The sequence below is a fragment of the Bos javanicus genome, chromosome 2, assembly GCF_032452875.1.
Source record: "Bos javanicus breed banteng chromosome 2, ARS-OSU_banteng_1.0, whole genome shotgun sequence".
Lineage (NCBI taxonomy): Eukaryota > Metazoa > Chordata > Mammalia > Artiodactyla > Bovidae > Bos > Bos javanicus.
In genome coordinates, this window is record NC_083869.1 from 85045504 (window position 1) to 85068460 (window position 22957).

The 22957-nt window shown below is 39.0% G+C and overlaps 1 protein-coding gene and 1 non-coding gene across 2 annotated transcripts in view; one reads left to right on the top strand and one right to left on the bottom strand.

The window, feature by feature from the left end:
• The window catches only part of HECW2 (HECT, C2 and WW domain containing E3 ubiquitin protein ligase 2), a 445768-nt gene that overhangs the window by 233206 nt on the left and 189605 nt on the right, over positions 1-22957 (bottom strand). The gene's annotated exons all lie outside the window — the stretch shown is intronic.
• Positions 3367-3439, top strand: TRNAW-CCA (transfer RNA tryptophan (anticodon CCA)). Its single transcript has one exon. It is a non-coding gene; the product is annotated as a tRNA-Trp (tRNA).

Consider the following 22957-nt stretch of genomic DNA (forward strand, 5'->3'; position numbering starts at 1 on the left):
ATCTGCAGCAACTTGCAGTATCCACATTAGATAAACCTGATTTTTGAAATCTTTGTTGATAGGTGGGGAGGCACACGGTGCTAGAGTAGTCCTGTTCTATGAACTCCAATAGTCAAAAAACATAATTCTTCCTATGACTCTCCTTCACGAATGTTTACTTATCTGCACAAAGTGTTAGTCATGTTTCTTTCTGCCATCTCTGCTAGGATAATGTAGGAATAGAGAGTCTTCAAAATCTTTTCTTAAATCTCTCAGCAGTAGAAAATGATGTTCTCATTTCCCAGCACCCAGTAAACTTGGCTTAAGCAGGCAGGAAAGTTTGGAGGGTCTTTGGAGCCTCTTCTCTTTCCCACAGCACACCTTATCTGAGTCACGAGGATTCTGTTGATACCATCTTCAGTGTGCCCTATACACATTCTACTTCCATCAGTTTCTCCACTATCAGCCCACACTCTCTGTCACCTTCACTGCTACCAGACTGTGACCTACAATTCATTCTCCACCCGCAGCTAAAGTGATCTAAGAAATCAAACTTGTTTCTTTGCTTCTTAAAATCCCTCACTGGTCTCCCCTATATTTGGAATAAAACCCAAACTCCTTATGCTGGCTTATAAAGCACTCTGTGATCCAACTTCTGTCTGTCTGACCCCCATCATGTCTCATGTCCCCCTTATCTACTCTGCTCCAGCCACACTGGCCCTCTTTCTGTTACTGAAACCTGCCAAGCTCATTCCTGTCTACGAATTATGCTACAACTATTCCCTCTGCCTATACATTTCCTATCTCTGACATCGGCATGGCCTTTTCCTTCTTGTCATTCAGCTTATAAGTGTCACTTTTCAGAGAGGCTTTTTTTGACTCCCAGTATAAATCTACCCGATCATTCCTATCATATTACTCTGATTTTCTATTCGCATTATGCTTACTCAATAATACTGATATTTTATTGCTCACTTATTTTCTGTCTTTCCTCTCTAAAATACAAGCTCCACAAAAAGAGATCCACTCTGTCTTATTCACTGCTCTATCCCAGGATGGAGAAGGATGCCTAGCACCAAGCAGGCGTACAATAAATACTTCATAATGAATGCTTACAAGGAGAGCTCAAAGAATACGAGCTTTCTGGTACAAAAATGTTACATTTCCAAAATGACTATATTGCATTTATGTGGCAGACAGTACTTTCAAACACTTCCACAGTCATTTGTTTAATCCTCCCAACAAACTTTTAGAAGTTCACCATGATTCTTCCTTTCCCTAACACAGACAGAAGATGCTAAGTGATTTAAACCAGGTCATAGAGTCAGGCAGTACAGTGCTGCGACTAAAACCTAATTGCTGGAGTCCTTGCTCAGTGCTCTTCTTACTAAGCCTAAGCTACCACCTGAAAGCATATACTGAACTGGAGCCTTCTGCCATCATGTGCTCTGTGTATGCACTGCACTTAGAAGATTATACTGAAGTTATTTGTTCACATCTCCTCTCCCACATGCTATATGTTCCTATAAAACAAAGCTGATGTTTTATTCATCTGTTTATTCCCAGAGCCTAGCACACTGCTTGGCATATGGTAAGCATTTAAATGCTTGTTGAATTTAAATCAGAGCCAAGTGCTCTTCTCTGTGCAAACCAGCAGGTTATTCTCTATCTCAATACTGAAGGTTTCACTCTGAATACAGAAAAACCCTTTAATGGTTCTTTTGAAAAGCCTCAAAGTTCACATCATCCATCACCTTCTGAGTTCTCTCACTGACAACTCATGTACCACAGTTGTAGGGTTAAAAGTGAAAGTTGCTCAGTTGTGTTGACTCTTTGTGACCACGTGGACTGTAGCCCGCCAGGCTCCTCTGTCTACGGGATTCTTCCAGGCATGAACACTGGAGTGGGTAGTCATTCCCTTCTCCAGGGGATCTTCCCGACCCAGGGATTGAACCTGGGTCTCCTGTATTGCAGGCAGATTCTTTACTGCCTGAGCCACCAGAGAAGTCCAAGATGAAGGGCTTAAATGAGTCCAAATGAGTTCTTCCAAATCAGTATTCCAATTCACTTTCTATTTCTTAATGTGAACAAAGAGCATATAGAAAATCTAGGATTTATTTAATCTGAAGTCAGAGGCTAGTGACATAAACTATATTTTTGTCCATGCTCTAAATGTGAGAAAAAAAAATAGTCATAATGATTTAATAAGAAGAACACTGAATGGGATATAAAGAATTACAGGTTTCAATCTGAGGCAATGACTCTTAACAGCTATGTGGATATTGCAGGATATTTACATCAGTTTCTCAGTTTCCTCATCTATAGTTTACAAATTTTCTATTATCTTTAGGGCCCTTTTGGTTCTAAAGGCTTCCCAGGTGTCAATGATAAAGAATCCATCTGCTAATGCAGGAGATGCAGGAGACTAGAGTTCGATCTCTGGGTTCAGAAGATCCCCTGGAGAAGGAAATGGCAATCCGCTCTAGTATTCTTGCCTGAAGAGTTCTATGGACAGAGGAGCCTGGCGGGCTACAGTCTATGCAGTCACAAAGAGTCAGTCAGGACTGAGCACAGATGCCCCCTCCCTGGTTCTACAGAATCTGTTATTCTGTAAGCAGTCCTGATTATCGTGTACTGTCCTCAGTATCTTATCCACATCCCCAGAGTCTCTGAACTCAAAACAGCTAGATGCTATAATTAGAGTCAAAAGTACTATAATTAAATTTGACTGTGGAGGTAATAGTCAAATATATATAAATCAATAAAAAATGACTGACTGACTAGGTGGATGGAAGGGGTTCCTCATCTTCCACTGGACTTTCTCTCAAGATGCAAAACCTTTTGAATAGCAAAATGTAAATTCCACTTGATTATTTCAAAATGCTGAGGAACCAAAAGAAACATTCCCTCTTAGCACTAAGCATTTACTATCAAAGCTTAACTCAAGAGGACTACAAAGTCTTATGAAGAGATTAAAATCCAGGGAGTGTTGGACTCATTTTAACTGAGCTAATCAATAAAATGGGCTCTTATCTTAGTCTTTTATCTCCAATTAGCTCATGGGGCCTACCTATCTCACACAGCGTTGATCACTGATATGCCACCAGTAATGCCAAAAAGAACAGGCAGAAGAATACAACTGGTGGTGTATTGGAGCTGGTTGCTCATAGTTTCTGAAATTTGGAAAGCTGGTTGTTATATAGCTTGAAATTGGCCATGGTTGAAGTCTTTATATGATAGAAATCTATAAACACTACAAATCAGAGGATATTTTTTAGAGAGCCAGGTAATACGCTAATGCAAAGCAATTAGCTGAGCAACTAGCTGGGCTCACTCAAGATTCAGATGCTATATTTCCTAATTCTAGAATTAGGAAAGACTTAGGCTTCCCTGGTGGCTCAGAGGTTAAAGCGTCTGCCTCCAATGCAGGAGACCTGGGTTCGATCCCTGGGTCAGGAAGATCCCCTGGAGAAAGAAATGGCAACCCACTCCAGTATTCTTGCCTGGAGAATCCCCTGGGCGGAAGAGCCTGGTGGGCTACAGTCCATGGGGTCGCAAAGAGTGGGACATGACTGAGCGACTTCACTTTCACTTGCACTTTCCAGGCAAAACAGACAACACAAACCAACAGAAAACAGACAGAAGATCTGATTTCTAGCCCTGTATTTCCACTGATTGGCCATGATAACTAGAGTGAGTCTATGAACCTCTGTTTTGTTGACTAAAATGCAAAAGAAGTGGAACAAAGATCCCTTTAGAATCTAAAAGTTAGGATTTTAAGGTTCTCTATCTAGGTCATACCTACCCCAACTCCTGAGGTCTTCTTACAGGAAATGCTCCATGAAACAAAACCTGGATAGCACCAAGACAGTGCTCAATCTTCCCTCCATTGTGAGAGCACTACTTCAGTCTGATGCATTGGGCCAATCAACCATGCTCAAACCTGGCCAGTTTATAAATTCCCAGGATCTCTTAACTAATGAGCTGCATCCAAAAAAACAAAAAAAAAAAATTCCAGAAAGCCTCCTGCGCTGATTTAAGGATTTCCTTCAGATTTAAGCTAAAGGCTCAGAAAGGACTCCTGGCCATTTTGTCAAGCATCTGCTACTTCTATATCCTGTTGCCGCGGCGAAGTTAAATAAGGAGCCCTCTGGCAAGCGGGCAGGAATGAAAAATATCATGCTGCTAGAATACGATGTAGAAGAAGCACATAATACCAGAGCTAATATCCTAATACAAGAGCTTCTGCCTTGAACCTAAGCCACCATCCCGAGCCCAACATACAATAAATCCCTTAAAGGCAAAGACTATTATCCACAAAATCTGGTATGAGAACCATGAAAGATCTGCTACAGTGAATTCCCTGGCTTGGCAGAATTTGAGGTTAATTAATCTGAGATTGGAATATAGGCAACAAATAACATTTAGTTAAACATTTCTCCCAGAGCAGCAAAGGACTCCTCAAAATAGCTGCTCCCTCTTGAGAAGCCAGCACAGATTTATCCCACAATGTAGGATGGCAGTGTTATCCTGCATGATTGGATCATGAAAAGATATAAATACTCTTGTTGCTCTTCCAAGTGTTCTCATTTCTGTATGCAAGGATTTGTAAATATCATCATCATTCTACTGTCTCACTCTTCAAAATAAAAATACACATAACACATTTGGGGGGAAATATTTAATTGGTAAATAGCAACAGTACAGTTTGGACATAGTCCTGAAAGTGATAAGAAATATATCATCCAAGAGGACCAATTTGTCAGTGTATATATTGACAGCCAAAAAAATTTTTTTAACATTCAGGCACAGAGAACAGAACTTAAAAATAGAGATTGGCTTAAATTTAGATTGGATTCTAGAAAATGATCATATATATCCAATCTAACTCATAGAAATAGATTTTTGAGAAATTATGGGAAAAGGCAGGGAATTATTCAATATATAAGTCCATCTGCTGTGTTTAGGTCCAGATAAGTACCTAAGCCATTGAAAACAATTTATAAAGTTTCCTAGGAATACAGGAGTCAAAAAATCTTGGAAATCCAGTCCACCACTAAAAGTATTCTCTAAATCAACAATACTCTGAATCTGAATTCTAGAAAAACACCTCAGGTGCAATACGTCACTGAATTCAATTGTATGTCAAATTGAAATACAATCTATAGGACACAGAATCCTCAGTTTTTCCTTTTAAAATGATCATTGATTCAACAAACTCATATTGAATTTGAATTTGGTACTGGAACTAGGGATCCAAACGTGATTAAGGCATGGCCAGTCTGTGACCTCATAGAATAGAGCAGAAGGCACAGACCCACCAATGGTAAAGATACAGGATGCTGAGAGCTGTGATAACAACAGCCCATCCAGGTAAATACAGACTCTGGAGCTTCAAACGCCATACAAGGCAATAGCTCAGCTGGAGGCAGCAGCATCTTTTAATTAAGGACCAGACTCTGTGGTGAATTCAAATAGTGTTCTTTCTTTTAAGTGGGTGCTACCATTTCTAAAATAACTTTTTTTCTGGCCAGAAGAAGAAGAAAAAAAAAACTACAAAGCAGTGGAAGTTTAAAAAAAGCAATCCGGGTTCAATACTAAGGCTTGTGGAAAGGAGGACAGCCCTTTACATTACACAGGGTGCCAAAGTCCAGGCATCTAGGGGACCTTACATAAAAGGAGACACACCAAAGGATGCCCAGACTCAGGATATGATGGTGCTGGGGTGGGATAGGAGAGGGACGTTGTTGAAGTAGAAAGAGAGAGAAAGGGCAGCCTGAGAAGGCCTTAAAGCTCTTGAGAAAGCATTTTTATTTTTTTATTTTTTATTTTTTTTGAGAAAGCATTTTTAATTCAAAACTCACATGTTTGATCAGAATTACATTGGAAGAAGATCATGTTTTTCACTTTAAGAATTCTTGCTTAGTTACATTCCCAGCATTTAAGCAAATACCTATTGTATTCATTTCCTAGGGTCATTATAACAAAGTACCACAAATTGGATATTCTCAACAGAAATGTATTGTCTCACAGTTCTGGAGGCCGAAAGTCCAAAATCAAGGTGCTAACAGACTTCTGAGCACTGTGAGGGCAGGATCTGCCCCAGGCCTCTCACCTTGGCTTGTAGATGACTGTCTTCATACGTATATAGCATTCCCCCTGAATGGCATGTCTTTATCCAAATTTCCCCTTTTCACAAGGACAACAGTCATATTATTTTAAGGTCAATCCTAATGATCTTATTTCTAACTTGATTACCTCTGTGAAGACCTGCTCTGTAAATAAAGTCATATTCTGAAGTACTACAGTTAGGACCTCAGCATATAAATTTTCAGGAGACACAATTCAACCCATAACATCTATATTATAAAAGACATGGTCCCTGCCCACAAAGAGTTTATAAGCTAATTGTGAAGTCAGGAATGAGTCACATGAGACAATTCAAGAAAAGACATTCAGAGGATGTAATCGAATTATAAGCTCTGTGTTTTGGGCAAAAGTCTCTAGGGTAGTGGTTCCTAAACATACATGAGCATTGGCGTCTTCATAATTATTGCCACATCTTGGTAGCACTATTTACTTGGTGCTTTTTAATCTTTACTTAGGTAAAATACCTAAGTAAGTGTATCATAGTCCATTAATGAAAAAGCAGTATCCTTGCTAAAAATAGCAAGGCAAACTTAAAAGTAAACACACCATTATTAAAATTTTTAAAACAGTCCATAAACTATATGAAATCCTCTCACCTTATTTGTTAACACAGCAGTAAAGGCTAGTACACTGGAGAGAGCTCTTTGAATTGGGAAATCATAAGACAATTTTAATCAAATTTGTTACCATCAATCTAACCTTGGATAAGCAACTTAACCTACTGTGTTTCCTCATCTAGTTTCCACCATCAGGTGGCACAGTTAAAATTAAGTGGTTGGTTGCCATAACAATTATAGGAAACGTGCCTGAAAGAACTCTCTAAATATAAAAGCACTCTGAGCGCCGAAGAATTGATGCTTTTGAACTGTGGTGTTGGAGAAGACTCTTGAGAGTTCCTTGGACTGAAAGGAGATCCAACCAGTCCATTCTGAAGGAGATCAGCCCTGGGTGTTCTTTGGAAGGAATGATGCTAAAGCTGAAACTCCAGTACTTTGGCCACCTCATGCGAAGAGTTGACTCACTGTAAAAGACCCTGATGCTGGGAGGGATTGGGGGCAGGAGGAGAAGGGGATGAGAGAGGATGAGATGGCTGGATGGCATCACTGACTCAATGGACACGAGTCTCAGTGAACTCCGGGAGTTGGTGATGGATAGGGAGGCCTGGCATGCTGCGATTCATGGGGTCGCAAAGAGTCGGACATGACTGAGCAACTGAGCTGATCTGAATGCTCGGCAAAAATAAACCTATATTTATTAAATGTTTGGTGGTACTACAGAACATGGATTGGACTAGATGTCAGATTGTGCAGATTACTTATGCAGCTAATAATAAAGGCCTAAACAAAATGAGAAGGAAGAGGTGACAGTATAGGACTTCCCTGGTGGTCCAGTGGTTAAGATTCTGTGCTTCCAATGCAAAGGGATGCAGGTTTGATCCCTGGTTAGAGAACTAAGATTCCACAATGCCCTGTGATGTGGTTAAAAAAAAAAAAAAAGAGGTGACAATGCCAGAAATCATTACTAAATTAAAACTAAAAAATATATATAGCATTTCCACTAACAAAAATAGGAAAAAGAAGAACTTGTGTGGCATGTCAGTCAAATTGTTTTGAACAAGCTGAGTGTGAGAAATGAGTAAGATATTCAGAGAGAAGTAACCTTGGGAGTTTTAAACAGAGGTTGGGACTTAACTAGTGGTGTGCTGGCAAACTAGCTCTGGGTAAGTGGGAGGAAGCTCTAATTTCAAATATTTGCCCCTTCCTGTGATGTAACTGCTCTCATCACAGCTGCCTTCATGCTAACTACAGGAGGACCTGGGAAGAGATGTGCAGAACTGGCTCTCATGAGCCAGGAAGTGATGGCTCCAGGCACCCTTGATGGAAATGAAGCTTTCTGCTTTGACTGGGAGTGAATGACACCATTCAAGGACAGATATATTAAAAAGAAGAGACTTCATAATAAAGCCTAAAGAATATTTAGAGGACAAGAGGGAAAAAGGAGTTTCAGTAAAGAGGAAAAGAAGAATTGCCAGAAAACTGGAGGAGCTGGAACAGCTTCACAGCCAATGATGAAGCAGCTTCGAAAACTGGGGGCAGTAGACAGCCCGTAAGGCAGCAGCTGAGGACTGACAAACAGCTCAGTCCTGACTTCTAAGCGTTATCACTGACTTGCAAGTGCACAATTCTGGCAAAGAAGAGGGAGAGAGAGACCATTGTAACCTCTTAAAAATAAGAATTCTCGCAAACAAGAGGGGGAGAGAGACTATTGTAACCTCTTAAACATAAGAATTCTCCACATATGTCATTATTTCTCCCTATCCTTTTCTTCATAGAGACATTAAAGAAATTTTGTTGAAATATTTCAGCTCATGGACACTTTTGGGTGTTGGTCACATCTGCCTTTAGAAAACTAGTTACAATTTAGAGAAAGATGTGGAAGTTATAAATTCATTGCAAAAGACTTTAATAGGAGCTATGTATATGCGAAGAACTGACTCATTGGAAAAGACCCTGATGCTGGGAAAGATTGAAGGTGGAAGGAGAAGGGGACGCCAAGGATGAGATGGTTAGATGGCACCACCGACTCAACAGATATGAATTTGGGTAAACTCCGGGAGTTGGTGATGGACAGGGAGGCCTGGCATGCTGCAGTCCATGGGGTCACAAAGAGTTGGACACAACTGAGCGACTGAACTGAACTGATACATGTGCTTTGTCGCTCAGTCACGTCCAACTCTTTTGGACCCCCATGAACTGTAGTCCACCAGGCTCTGCTGTCCATGGGGATTCTCCAGGCAAGAAAAGTGGAGTGGGTTGCCATTTCCTCCTCCAGAGGATCTGCCCAACCCAGGGATCGAACTCAGGTCTCCTGCATTGCAGGCAGATTCTATACTGTCTGAGCCACCAGGGAAGCCACCTAATAGGAGCTAAACAGTCATATTAGACCATCTCAGCCTTTCTTATGTTCAGAGCTTATAAACACACTCAGCCCCATGGATTTATTATCCCAAAGAATGGGGTGCTCTACTGCAAAAGAGCTGCAAGAAATGACAGTAATATTTAATAAGAGAAGTCAACTGAAACACTGACAGTTAAAAAGAAACTCATTCACTGAAGTTGCTCAAAGTGACAATAATTATGAGGGGAGGGGTATTTTAGACAGTGCTATAAAAACTAGTAAAAAACAGTTTATAAAATAAATTTCTATGAGCCTCCATTAAAGGAGCTAACTCAGGATACTCTACAGAATCTTCAAAGATGAATGGATGTTCAAAGGAGGCACAGCAAATACCCATTTAGCATGTTCCAGTATAACCAACAAATTTACTCAAGACAAAGCAGAGAGACTGAGAAAGAGAACCATCTAAGCAGGGTAGGAATCGTTCCAGACAACAGAGCACATGCTCCTTTGGGAGCATAAACTGTGCAGTTCTTCTAAGCATCCCACCAGGCTGAGTGGAATTTTAGTTTAAAAAGACAGTATATACATAAACAGCCCCGTTGGAGTAGAGAATGACACAGAGAAAAGGCTAATAGAGTTTTACCAAGACAATGCATTGGTCATAGCAAACACCCTCTTCCAACAACACAAGAGAAGACTCTACACATGGACATCACCAGTCGGTCAATACCAAAATCAGATTGATTACACTCTTTGCAGCCAAAGACAGAGAAGCTCGATATAGTCAGCAAAAACAAGACTAGGAGCTAACTGTGGCTCGGATCATGAATTCCTTATTGCCAAATTCAGACTTAAATTGAAGAAAGTAGAGAAAACCACTAGACCACTCAGGTATGATCTAAACCAAATCCCTTACAATTACACAGTGGAAGTGACAAATAGATTCAAGGGATTAGATCTGATAGACAGAGTCCTGAAGAACTATGGACAGAGGTTCGTGACATCGTAAAAGAGAAAGGGATCAAGACCATCCCCAAGAAAAAGAAATGCAAAAAGGCAAAATGGATGTCTGACAAAGCCTTACAAATAGCTGTGAAAAGAAGAGAAGTGAAAGGCAAAGGAGAAAAGGAAAAATTTACCCATTTGAATGGAGAGTTCCGAAGAATAACAAGGAGAGATGACAAAGCCTTCTTCAGTGATCAGTGCAAAGAAATAGAGGAGAACAATATAATGGGAAAGACTAGAGCTCTCTTCAAGAAAATTAGAAATACCAAGGGAATATTCCACGCAAAGATGGGCACAATAAAGGACAGAAATGGTATTCACCTAACAGGAATAGAAGATATTAAGAGGTGGCAAGAATACACAGAAGAACTATACAAAGAAGATATTCATGACCCAGATAATCATGATAGTTTGATCACTCGCTTAGAGCCAGACATCCTGGAAGCAAAGTCTAGTGGGCCTTAGGAAGAATCACTAGGAACAAAGCTAGTGGAGGGGATGGGATTCCAGTTGAGCTATTACAAATCCTAGAAGATGATGCTGTGAAAGTGCTGCGCTCAATATGCCAGCAAATCTGGAAAACTCAGCAGTGGCCTCAGGACTAGAAAAGGTCAATTTTCAATTCCAATCCCAAAGAAAGGCAATGCCAAAGAATGCTCAAACTACCACACAATTGCACTCATCTGACACGCCAGTAAAGCAATGCTCAAAATTCTCCAAGCCAGGCTTCAGCAATATGTGAACCATGAACTTCCAGATGTTCAAGCTGGTTTTAGAAAAGGCAGAGGAATCAGAGATCAAATTGCCAACATCTGTTGGATCATCAATAAAGCAAGAGAGTTCCAGAAAAATGTCTACTTCTCCTTTATTGACTACTCCAAAGCCTTTGACTGTGTGGGTCACAACAAACTGTGGAAAATTCAAGAGATGGGAATATCAGACCACCTGACCTGCCTCTTGAGAAATCTATCTGCAGGTCAAGAAGCAACAGTTAGAACTGGACATGGAACAACAGACTGGAAAAATCGCTAAAGGAGTACATCAAGGCTATTTTTTGTCACCCTGCTTACTTAACTTATATGCAGAGTACATCATGAGAAATGCTGGACTGGAGGAAGCACAAGCTGGATTCAAGATTGCCGGGAGAAATATCAATAACCTCAGATATGCAGATGACAACACACTTATGGCAGAAAGGGAAGAAGAATTAAAGAGCCTCTTGATGAAAATGAAAGAGGAGAGTGAAAAAGTTGGCTTAAAGCTCAACATTCAGAAAACGAAGATCATGGCATCTGGTCCCATCACTTCATGGCAAATAGAAGGGGAAACAGTGGAAACAGTGACAGACTTTACTGTTTCGGGCTACAAAATCACTGCATATGGTGACTGCAGCCATGAAATTAAGACACTTGCTCCTTGGAAGAAAAGCTATCACTAAACTAGACAGCATATTAAAAAGCAATGACAATACTTTGCCAACAAAGGTCCATCTAGTCAAAGCTATGACTTTTCCAGTAGTCATCTATGGATGTGAGAGTTGGACTATAAAGAAAGCTGAGCGCTGAAGAATTGATCCTTTTGAACTGTGATGTTGGAGAAGACTCTTGTGAGTCCCTTGGACTGCAAGATCCAACAAATCTATCCTAAAGGAAATCAGTCCTTAATATTCATTGGAAGAACTGATGCTGAAGCGAAACTCCAATACTTTGGCCACCTGATGCAAAGAACTGACTCATTTGAAAAGACCCTGATGCTGGGAAAGATTGAAGGTAGGAGAAGAAGGGGATAACAGAGGATGAGATGGTTGGATTGCATCACCATCTCAGTGGACAGAAGTTTGAGGAAACTCCAAGAGTTGGTGATAGACAGGGATGCCTGGCATGCTGCAGTCCATGGAGTTGCAAAGAGTCGGACATGACTGATTGACTGAACTGAACTGAACTGAAACACAAGCGAACTTCTTTTCTGACACTCAAGATAAAATGGGAGTTTGTTCCAGTGTTGGAAGTAAAGCTACCAGCACTCAATACTTTTTTAAGTCTCATTGCCTTCCTAAGGGTTTTTTCAAGATTGATCTTGACTATACTCAAAAATCACCCGTAGGATTTGAATTTATAACCTAACTATCTTTAAAATGCAACTCCACTGTGGAGGAGATTCCACAGACCCTATTTTTTCTGACTATATCACTAAGTAACCATGAGTGCTGAGTGCTGAGTGCTAGGTCCCTTCAGTCGTGTCTGACTCTTTGCAACCCTATGGACTGTAGCTTTTCAGGCTTCTCTGTCCATGGGATTCTCCAAGAAAGAATACTGAAGTGGGTTGCCATGCCCTCCTCCATGAACCTTCCTGACCCAGGGATTGAAGCCATGTCTCATACGTCTCCTGCACTGGCAGGCAGATTCTTTACCACTAGCGCCACCTGGGAAGCCATATATATAACATAAACATATATAACCTTTATATATAAACTTGTCAATATGCTATATAACATATAAACATATAAACAAGAGTAACCATGAGTATGTTACTTAATCCATCTGAGCCCTTCGCTTCTCATTTATGAAATGAGACCAGTGAAGTAAATGATCACTCATTTCCTTTGTAAATCTAAAATCTCTACGACTATAACTGTACATAATACTATATATTGTCACCCTGCTTATGTAACTTATATGCAGAGTACATCATGCGAAATGCCAGGCTAGATGAAGCACAAGCTGGCATCAAGATTGGCAGAAGAAATATCAATAAACTCAGATATGCAGATGACACCACCATTATGGCAGAAAGAGAAGAAGAACTAAAGAGCCTCTTGATGAAAGTGAAAGAGGAGAGTGAAAAAGTTGGCTTAAAGCTCAACATTCAGAAAATGAAGATCATGGCATGTGGTCGCATCATTTCATGGAAAATAGATAGGGAAACAATGGAAACAGTGACAGACTTTATTTTGGGGGCTCCAAAATCACTGCATATGGTGACTGCAGCCATGAAATTAAAAGATGCTTGCTCCTTGGAAGAAAAGTTATGACCAACCTAGACAACATATTAAAAAGCAGATACATTACTTTGTCAACAAAGGTCTGTCTAGTCAAAGCTATGGTTTTTCCAATAGTCATGTTTGGTTGTGAGAGTTGGACTATAAAGAAAGCCGACCAGCAAAGAATTGATGCTTTTGAACTATGGTCTTGGAGAAGATTCTTGAGAGTTCCTTGGACTATAAGGAGATCAAACCAGTCCATCCTAAAGGAAATCAGTCCTGAATATTCATTGGAAGGACCGCTGTTGAAGCTGAAACTCCAGTACTTTGGCCACCTGATGCAAAAAACTGACTCATTTGAAAAGACCCTGATGCTGGGAAAGATTGAAGGCAGGAGGAGAAAGGGAAGACAGAGGATGAGATGGTTGGATGGCATCAAACAACTTGATGGACATGAGTTTGAGTAAGCTCCGGGAGTTGGTGATGGACAGGGAAGCCTGGCATGCTGCAGTCCACGGAACTGCAAAGAGCTGGACACAACTGAGCGACTGAAGTGAACTGAATTAATGACTGTAACTTTCAAAATAAATTTCAATAGATGAATATATTTTACTGATTCCCAATAACAAAAAAAAAACAAACAAAACAAAATAGTACTTCACTACCACTTTGGGCTTTCCCAGTTGTTCAGCAGTGAAGAATCTGCCTGCTGTGTAGGAGACACAGGAGACACAGGTTCAATCCCTCAGTCAGGAATATCACCTGGAGGAAAAAATGGCAACCTGCTCCAGTATTCTTGCCTGGAAAATCCCATGAATAGAGAGGAGTTTGGGGAGCTACAGGCCGTGGGGTCACAAAGAGACACAACTGAGCATGACGAGTGAGTGAGTGTCAACTTCACTTCAGTACTAGCATTCAGTTTTCTTAAATAAGTAACAAGGTTTCCTTACATTTGAATTAAACTTATGTGGGATGAGGAATTCCAGGGTTCTGTACGTAAGGATGATAATATGGCTGCTTATCTTAGCGATATTGCCATAGTTTCAAAGACTAACAAGTAATAATAATTTCTAGAAGAAATTTTGTTATTTTCATAGCACTCCATTCAGGCAAGTGAATTATGTGATGCACTAGAAAATTCTAAGTTAGCTGACATATGCTGACTGTAACCCTGCTCAAATCAGCATTTGCAGTGGGTCACGTGCATAGCAAAATTCACCTTGTTTATCCCCTTGAAATGGCTCAGGAATGACAGATTTTGGCAAGTTAAAGTGAACAAAGAAAAAAATGGCTGTTACACAGCCCCAAAGTAAGAATTTAACCTCCTTCAGATGTTCAGTGAATTCTGAAGACTTTCCCTTTTCACATGAAATGTTTCATCATATCAAAAATATGCCACAGGACTTACACTTACAGCAAAACCTATTTATTTGGATGCTTTAAAAAGATACATATTAAATACTTAGAATCCTATTAGTTATTGTAAATTTTCAGTTGGAAATTTCAAGATTTTTTTAGGTTAGTCTTTCAGTAACATATCTGCTTCTATATTACAGCTTAATGATGTAACTATAGTCTAAAAAATTGTTCTTCTTTTTGTAGAGTAAAAATATGATCATTCCTTGATCTGTCAATAATCATATAATAGCACTTTTTCATACCAGAAGTATAATAGTTATATAATGAAAATACAAGTATATATTTCTGAATATCAAAAACAGTACAGACATTCTTCATGTCAAACTCACAGTTTTCAGAAAAATATCCAAGTTTGCTTAGCGTGGAAGATGCATGTTTTGAAAACATGGCCAAAAAAGTGAGTGTTTGAAGCAGTAGAGTTCAGGGAGTAAATTTATTTGTATTTAAACATACAGCGTTTCCATATTAAAGATGGAATCCATGGGTAAGGAAACAGCAATCTAAAGGCCAATATATTGTATGTAATTGGGAAAAAACTAGAATGACAGCAGTATATTTTCTTAAATATAGATATTTAAAAATTTTTTTCAGATGCCTGCTACACAGTAAACTCCTAACATTGTTGAGCAAACAAATGAATGGATGAATACCAAAAATAATCTTTTGAATAAAATCAGTAAGAGAAAACTACACAGATGGCCAACTGGCACATGAAGAGATGGTAAACATCGCTAATTATCAGAGAAATGTACATTAAAACCACCAGGAGGTATCACCTCACACCTGTCAGAATGATCATCAAAAAAACAAAAATGCTGGTGAGGATGCAGAGCAAAAGGAACCCTCCTACACTATTGGTAGGAATGTACATTGGTCCAGCCACCAGGGAAAACACTATGGTGGTTCCTCAAAAAACGAAAAATAGAAGTACCCTATGATCCAGCAGTTCCACTCCTGAGTATATAAACACTAATATTAAAAGATACATGCACCTTGATGTTCATAGCAGCATGTTCTACAGTAGTCACGAACAAATACTCTTAAGTGTATTTGATAGCTACTCTGGAAACTAAATACCTAATGCATACATTATTCCACTCGATTGAATTTCAGATTAAACTGCAGTTTTTCTATCACCTTGGAAGTCATGCTGGTTTAGAACCTACATAATACTCAAATTAATATACTGCATTATTTAACAGTCATGTTTTAGGTGCTTTGTATAATCCCCAGAGCTCAAGCTCAAAAGAATGGATTTTGTTTTCTGTAAGTAGAAGTAACCCAGTATGTCACTTTAATCTGAAAATCCCTTCTTCTGGACTCAGTGGCTAAATTCGTGCTGCTGCTTTAAACTACCAAGAAAATGGTTTCACTATTATTAACAATAGCCAACATAAGGATGATAGTTAACAATCAGTAAGCTCTTACAAAGAGCCCAGGCACTTTGCTAAGGATATTATATGCATTATCTCATTTAATTCTCATAATACTGGTACTCTTCTTCATCCTCTTTTTTTTTAAAAAAAAGATGAGGAACCTGAGATTTAAAAACATTATACAATTCTCTCAAGCTAGTAGGTAGAGTTGAATTTACTAGTCTGTCTGACTGCAGAGCCTGAACTCTTAACCACTGATAACCTCAGAATTTCTCAAAGTGTGCTGCATGTGACAATCCTGGGTGCGCAGCCCACAGACAAAAGTTATTTATTAACAGTTAATGCATGTTAGAAAGAAAAACAGCTAACACAACAAAACTCTCCCAGACCCTGTGGCTTAGAACAACAAGGTCAGGGTAGATAACCAGTTCATTTTCTTTAATCAGACGGTTTAAGGAAAAGGATAAATAGTACAAATGGTAATCCAACACTGTGAAAACCAAGAAAGTAATAATTAACTAAAGGTTGAAAAACACTGCACTATATTTTTCAACACACAAGAAGAAAAATGAAAACTGGTTCACAGGACACTTAAGCCCCAGTCTTGACTGCACGCAACTACCAGCATGGTTTCACCATTCTGGACCTTAGTTTTTCTTATCTATAAAACATGAGCTTAAACTTTGGGATCTTAGAGCTCAAAAATACATGATCCTAATGCCTTGGATCATTATTGCAATTTTATTGCAAGAGAAGACTCTTGAGAGTCCCTTGGACTGCAAGGAGATCAAATCAGTCAATCCAAATCAACCCTGAATATTCATTGGAAGGACTGATGCTGAAGCTGAAGCTCCAATACTTTGGCCACCTGATGCGAAAAGCCAACTCACTGGCAAAGACCCCCATGTTGGGAAAGATTGAGGACAAGAGAGGGGGCTGACAGAGGATGAGACAGTTGGATGGCATCACTGACTCAACAGACATGAGTTTAAGGAAACTCCAAGATATAGTGAAGGACAGGAAAGCCTGGCATGCTGCAGTTCATGGGGTCACAGAGGGTCGGACACAATTTAGTAACTGAACAACAGTCTTTAGAGATACAGTCAACACAGATGCTGAGAGGTATACTCAAACAATATTGGTAAATTATCTTTTTGCTACTGATCCATGACAAGAGAATAAGCTGATCCAGAATGTGAAATACCTACATCAGTAAGCCCATTATTTAGTTTAGATGATTTTTTACAGCAAGATCTTCTCAATGAAGGAAGCTTCCACATTGATTTAAATTCTATAGAAAGTTTCTTACTGAGTCACAGATCAGTAACTAACAGTTCAGCCCATGTACCTGAAGTGGCCTGCACATGAGAAATGGCAAATAAAGCTTCTTGAAGTATTTTTCTTTTGAAGAATCCGAAAAACAAGCACAAGATAAAAGGTTAAGGGGAATTTAATAGTGAGCCTGAAACAAATTTAATATTTTCTGCCCCTCTTTAAAAAGTGTCCATTTGATTTTTCATGGAAAGCTGTCCGTGCTGATTGTCCAAGAGTTCTTACACAATAAAAGCATTTGGCTTTTTTTATTTGGAGAGTTTAGGTGGAGGCAATGAGTAGCAGTATTAAATTTGTGAGGGGTCAATTCTAATTTTGGAGACAAATTATAAATCTAGTGATTTCTGGAAGCTATCTGCAAGGTATTAGTGGCTATAATTTGGAGATTCAGGGCTATAGGTACATTGTGATCATCTCTGAAAATCTTGGGTGTACATGAGACTTTCTGGAGGGAGAAAATATAATTAGCTTCTGTTTTAAGAACAATGTTCACAGTCAAAGTTTCCCCAGATAGTGTTTTGACATTTTCAACATTTTTTCTTTGTACTCCCAATAGGATCTCTACATTGCCCAAACTGTCTCAAGATTCTTACTTCTGATCCAGAAGGACATGTTTTCCCTCCAGATTAGTAGGGCTAAAAGTCATTCAGAGCAAACTGAACAGTGCAAAACATTAGCAATTAGCTAAACAAAAACAAATCATACTTCTAGGTAGGAAGAAAATGTAAGCCAAGAGAAACAACAATCAAAATGCACACTGTTGCCAATAAGCCACACCTCACCAGCCCTATATTCCACCCAAATCCTTCCCCTTTGGGACTTATTTCTATAGAGACCATCTCTCAGTTCCACAAATAAACCTAGATGTTGCTAGGAAACAATCCGGCTTCTCAGGACACAGCTGAAAAGGAGTGGCTGCTTCCTACTAAGAGGTATAGAAACCTGAAGCTATTCCTGCTGTATGTGCGTTTATGAAACTTATTTCACAGAGCCCAAGAGAGAACATGTTATGCATATTCCTTTAGTCATGACAGCCTTAAATTCAGGACGTCACTAAGGCAGACGCCAGCATTCTTTTCCCATCCTAGCCCTGCATTCATTCTTTACTTTCAGGTCTTCTCTAAATTCATCATCTACCCTATCTCCCTTTAACAGGGACCAATAAAACTGTTTTGCATATTTTAAAATTACTAAATACTCATTTGGAAGATTTTTCCCATCATGTCATTGATTTTATTAAACTTTTGAAAATTTCCACATAGGTTGGAGTTGCTACTTTGAAAATTTTATGTTAAATTTTGTTACTTGTGAAAACAACCGAGTGGTTTTTACCTATATTAAAGCAGCCCAAACTATTTCTGAAGCAGTAACTACAGAGGTAGCCCACTCACTTTCATCTGCCTTTGACAGCAGTTGTGTTCCTCTTTTTTCCTTTCTCATCTTAATAGCCATCCCAGCAGCTCAGTTAGGAAGGACTGCTGGTACAAGAAAGGCTCACTCAGTTCAGTACAGTTCAGTTCAGTCGCTCAGTTGTGTCCGACTCTGCGACCCCATGAATCGCAGCACGCCAGGCCTCCCTGTGCATCACCAACTCCCGGAGTTCACTCACTACTGATGACTTAAATACGGGTGAAGATTTTTTCCTTTGGAGTGCCAGTCCAAGCTCTTTCTTTCTTCTCTGTAATCCTTGACTCTTAATCTTCCTGACTGATAACCTATGGTGGTTACATGTATATAACAAGTCAAGACATCACATCCTTTCACCAGAGTCACAAGCACAAAAGAAAGTGGGGGTTAAAGCCTCTTCATGAGGCTTTGGCTTTTCCTTGGAAAAGGAAGTTGCCCCAAAGTCTTCCCTTTACACATCACTGGCCAGAACTGGGTCACATGTGCACTCCTAGACTACTCACTACTTGGACTGCCACATCAGTTTAGACCCTTCTTAAGTCTAGAGAGGGCCTACTTGCCCTGAAATCAAGGGCTTGCTGCCCACCTCCTAAACCCATAATGAAGCAGGAATCAGGAAATGGCTGTCAGTTAAAGACCACAGAGCTGCCATCCCTCCCTTACCACATGGGATGGCCAAGTTGTCACAGAAGTAAGGCTGTCTCCAGTCTAGAAGTCAAAATAATCCATCCAGAATGAGATGAACTAGCCCCAGGAGAGAAAGGGCTATCTCTCCTTAAATCAAGGCCTCTTACTCTCACTTTGAGGTCCCAGATAAGTCAATCTTTCTTTTAAACACAGCTGTGGTTCTGCAACTATATAAATGACCCATGCTTAATATTTCAGATGTTAGTACCTGGGCCTTTTAAAGTCATTTATTGTGGAAGACCTGTTAAAAACCAATAGTGTGTCTGAAAATACCACACATCTCATTCTACCTACATGATACTTCTATTCCTGAATTCTTGTCTCTGTGTTCATCCATCCTTTTAAGAGGTCTGAGGGCACTAACTCCTCACCCCTCTTCCATGCTAGGGATCTAAAACAATTTGAAAATATACTAAGGAGACAAACATATGGGACTCAAATTACCATTTATTATTTATTCAGAGTTCTCTGGAAATGGCTAGATGGGGAAATTAAGCGGAACCTCTTATCACCCATCCTAAATCAAAAGTAGGGGAGAAACTTCTGCTCCAGGCCATATTGTAGTAATTAGTTCCAGACTTGTCTTCCTAATGAAATGACTGTAAAACTAGTAAGCAGTTATTTTATGACATTGCACAATAGACTAAAATCCCAGAGAGAAGGGAAACTTATAAGGTGACTCCATGACCATCCTGATCTTATCTGGGGAACAATTTCCTGAGTGCAGCACAGGGAGCTAGAGTTCATGACAGTTCTAATGAGCTAAGGAGGCAGCAATCAGAGTTTGGGTCAACTGAAGTGGCTAGAATCTGCAGGCAAGGCACTGGAAAGAGTGAGGAGGGAATAAAGGGGATCCCCCACAAGCCTTTGGCCGTGGTCTGGCTGCATACGTGCAGGGTGAGACTACCAAGGCTTTCCAGAGAGTAGCTGCTCCAGGGCTGAGAGTGCAATAGAGTTAAAGTAGTCAAGCAGTTCTGGAGAACAATGGAATTACAGCCCAGCCAGAGAGAATGGTTAACGTTCCAGGCATCTGGCTAAGACATCAGAAATGGCATTACTTAGGAATAAGCACAAGGTCCTAGAGTAAAGCCCACAAAAGACCTACTCTAACAAAGCCCCAAATCAAGTCCAAACAAAATCCATAAAGGAGACTAAACCTGAAGACTGAATCCCATTAAGTTAGAAGAGCTGGATAACTATATTAGGCTTTCCACAGATACATTCTAACCAAGTGTTAAATCATAGCTAGTAAGTTCAGGGAAATAAATCATCCAACCAGAATAAAAATAAACATTAAAATTAAAAGTATGCCACAGAACTCAGAATTTCTACAATACAGAATCCTCAATGTCCACTGTAAAGTGAAAAAATGCAAAGAAACAGGAAAATGGGACTCACAGTCAACAGAAAAACAGACAATAAAAACAGACCCTTAGACAAGCCCCCTCTAAGACTGGATATAGCAGAGAATTTAAAGCAGATCCATTCAAACCAATTCAAGTAACTGAAAAAAGATATGGCCTGACAGAGTTAAGATATACCAGACTCTCATAAGAGAAATTAAAACTATAAAAAGGGAAATACATAGTCTATCAATGAAAAGTCAAATAACTGAAATTTTTAAATCCGCTGAACAGGACTAACAGGAGAATGAAGAAAAACAAAAAGAAAAGCTGGCAAACTAAGTTGAATTCAAATACTAAAGAGATTAAAGAAAAATTAACCAGAGCCTCAGAACCTTAAAGAACAAGTAACATATGTATAACTAAAGTCTCAGAAAAAGAAGTTCTCAGAAAAAAAAAAATATCCAAAGGATTCATGACCAAACTTATCACAATTTTCATTAAAAATTTTTACTTAAAAAGTTTAAAGAATCCCAACCAATATAAATAAAAAGAAAATCACACCTAGGTACATTATAGACAAACTGCTGAAAACTAAGATAAAGAGAAAAATATTGAAAGTAGCCAAAGGGAAAAAAAGAGACATTACATACAGGGAACCAAAAATATGATGATGATTTGTAAGAAAGACACAGAGAAAACTTGAAATTAACTAAAGAAGAATAGCACTTTTCAAGAGATATATTTGCCAAAATATTTTCCTAGCTATATCCTTGGGCTAATTCTCAATTCAGACCTCTGATCTATACTCTAGAAAGTGAAATAAATACAAGAACACCAAGATTTTGTGACTTTGGTCACTTGGGAATAAGATAAACTTGGCCTTCCTTTCCTTAGTTCCTTCTCAGTTAAATATAGATAAGGAAATAAAACAAGAGGGATGCAGAAACAGAAAGACGGTGGGGGAAAAACTATAAAGTAATATAGTTTATATTATAATATAGTAATAGGAATCATTGTCTTAAGTGATTCTAGCATCTTACAGATTAAATTGTTGTGGTTGTTTAGTTGCTAAATCATCTCCATTTCTTTTGCAACCCCATGGACTGTAGCCATCAGGCTCTTCTGTCCATGGGATTTCCCAGGCAAGAATACTGAAGTGGGTTGCCTTTCCTTCTCCAGAAGATCATCCTGACCCAGGGATCAAACCCACTTCTCCTGCTTTGGCAGGCAGACTCTTTACCACTAAGCCACCAGGGGAGCCCACAAATTAAAATATTCACACACAAAAAAGGAATCACTCTATGCAAGAAAATAAAGTTGTATCCCAAAAAATATCACATAAAAAAATCATCTAAAAAAACACAATATGCTATTTGTAGCTTCATATTAAGCATTACAAAATCTTAAGTGAGAAAAAAAAGGAAAAAATATGAGAAAAGTGAAAAGAAAAATGTTTCATAAAATCTAAAAGGGCAAAATTACATCAAAACCACAAGAGTTACCTCTAAAGTCACATCAAAACTGCAATATTCTTTTGCGAACAGAATAGATATTATATATAAACATATAATTTTAAAATTATGTATCTCCCTCACTATAAACATATATTTAAACACACCAGGGAACTCTGAAGACTTTTCCTCCCCTCTTTCTTTTTGTCATAAGAGGAAATAGAAAAATTAAAATTCATTGAATTTTTGTTTCGATTTCTTGCTATCTAGCATGATTCAGCATTAAAATTTACATAAGTAAATACAAATCAATTTTATTTTAGTCAATCTAAAATTGTCCAGAGAAACAAAGTGCAATCAAGGGTATTACTTTGCCTCAACTAGGGTTTCTCAACAGTGTGCGGACATGTGAGGATAGATAATTCTTTGTTGTGAGGGGGTGTCCTCTGCATTGTAAGATGTTTGGCAGCATCAATGATCTCCCATTTCCCCATCCAGTTCTGCCAAACAAAAACATCGCCAAACACTGCCAAATGTCCCGTAGAGGAAGTAGGCAAATTGCCCCTGTAGAGAAGCAGTGCATAAACTAGTTTCCCACCCTACTCCCACTCTGTTCACACACACACACACACATAAAGTGCTTGGCTTATAATCTACATTGAAGGGAACAATGTCTTCTGATAAGACATCTGTTGTTAATTTTTTTTTTTTTTAAAGAACTCCCTTCATGCAGCGATAAAGCTCTCAAACTTTGGAGAATGTTAAGATTTTCTTACTAGATTTGATTTAGATTTCTTTATGACTGGTTAGTAGGTTTTACTTCTGCTTTCAACTCAAGTAACAGATATTATATTTTCTGGGACATGGTTATTCATCATGAACTCACCTATGAAAAGAGATGCAAATCAGCTAAACAGGGTTGGG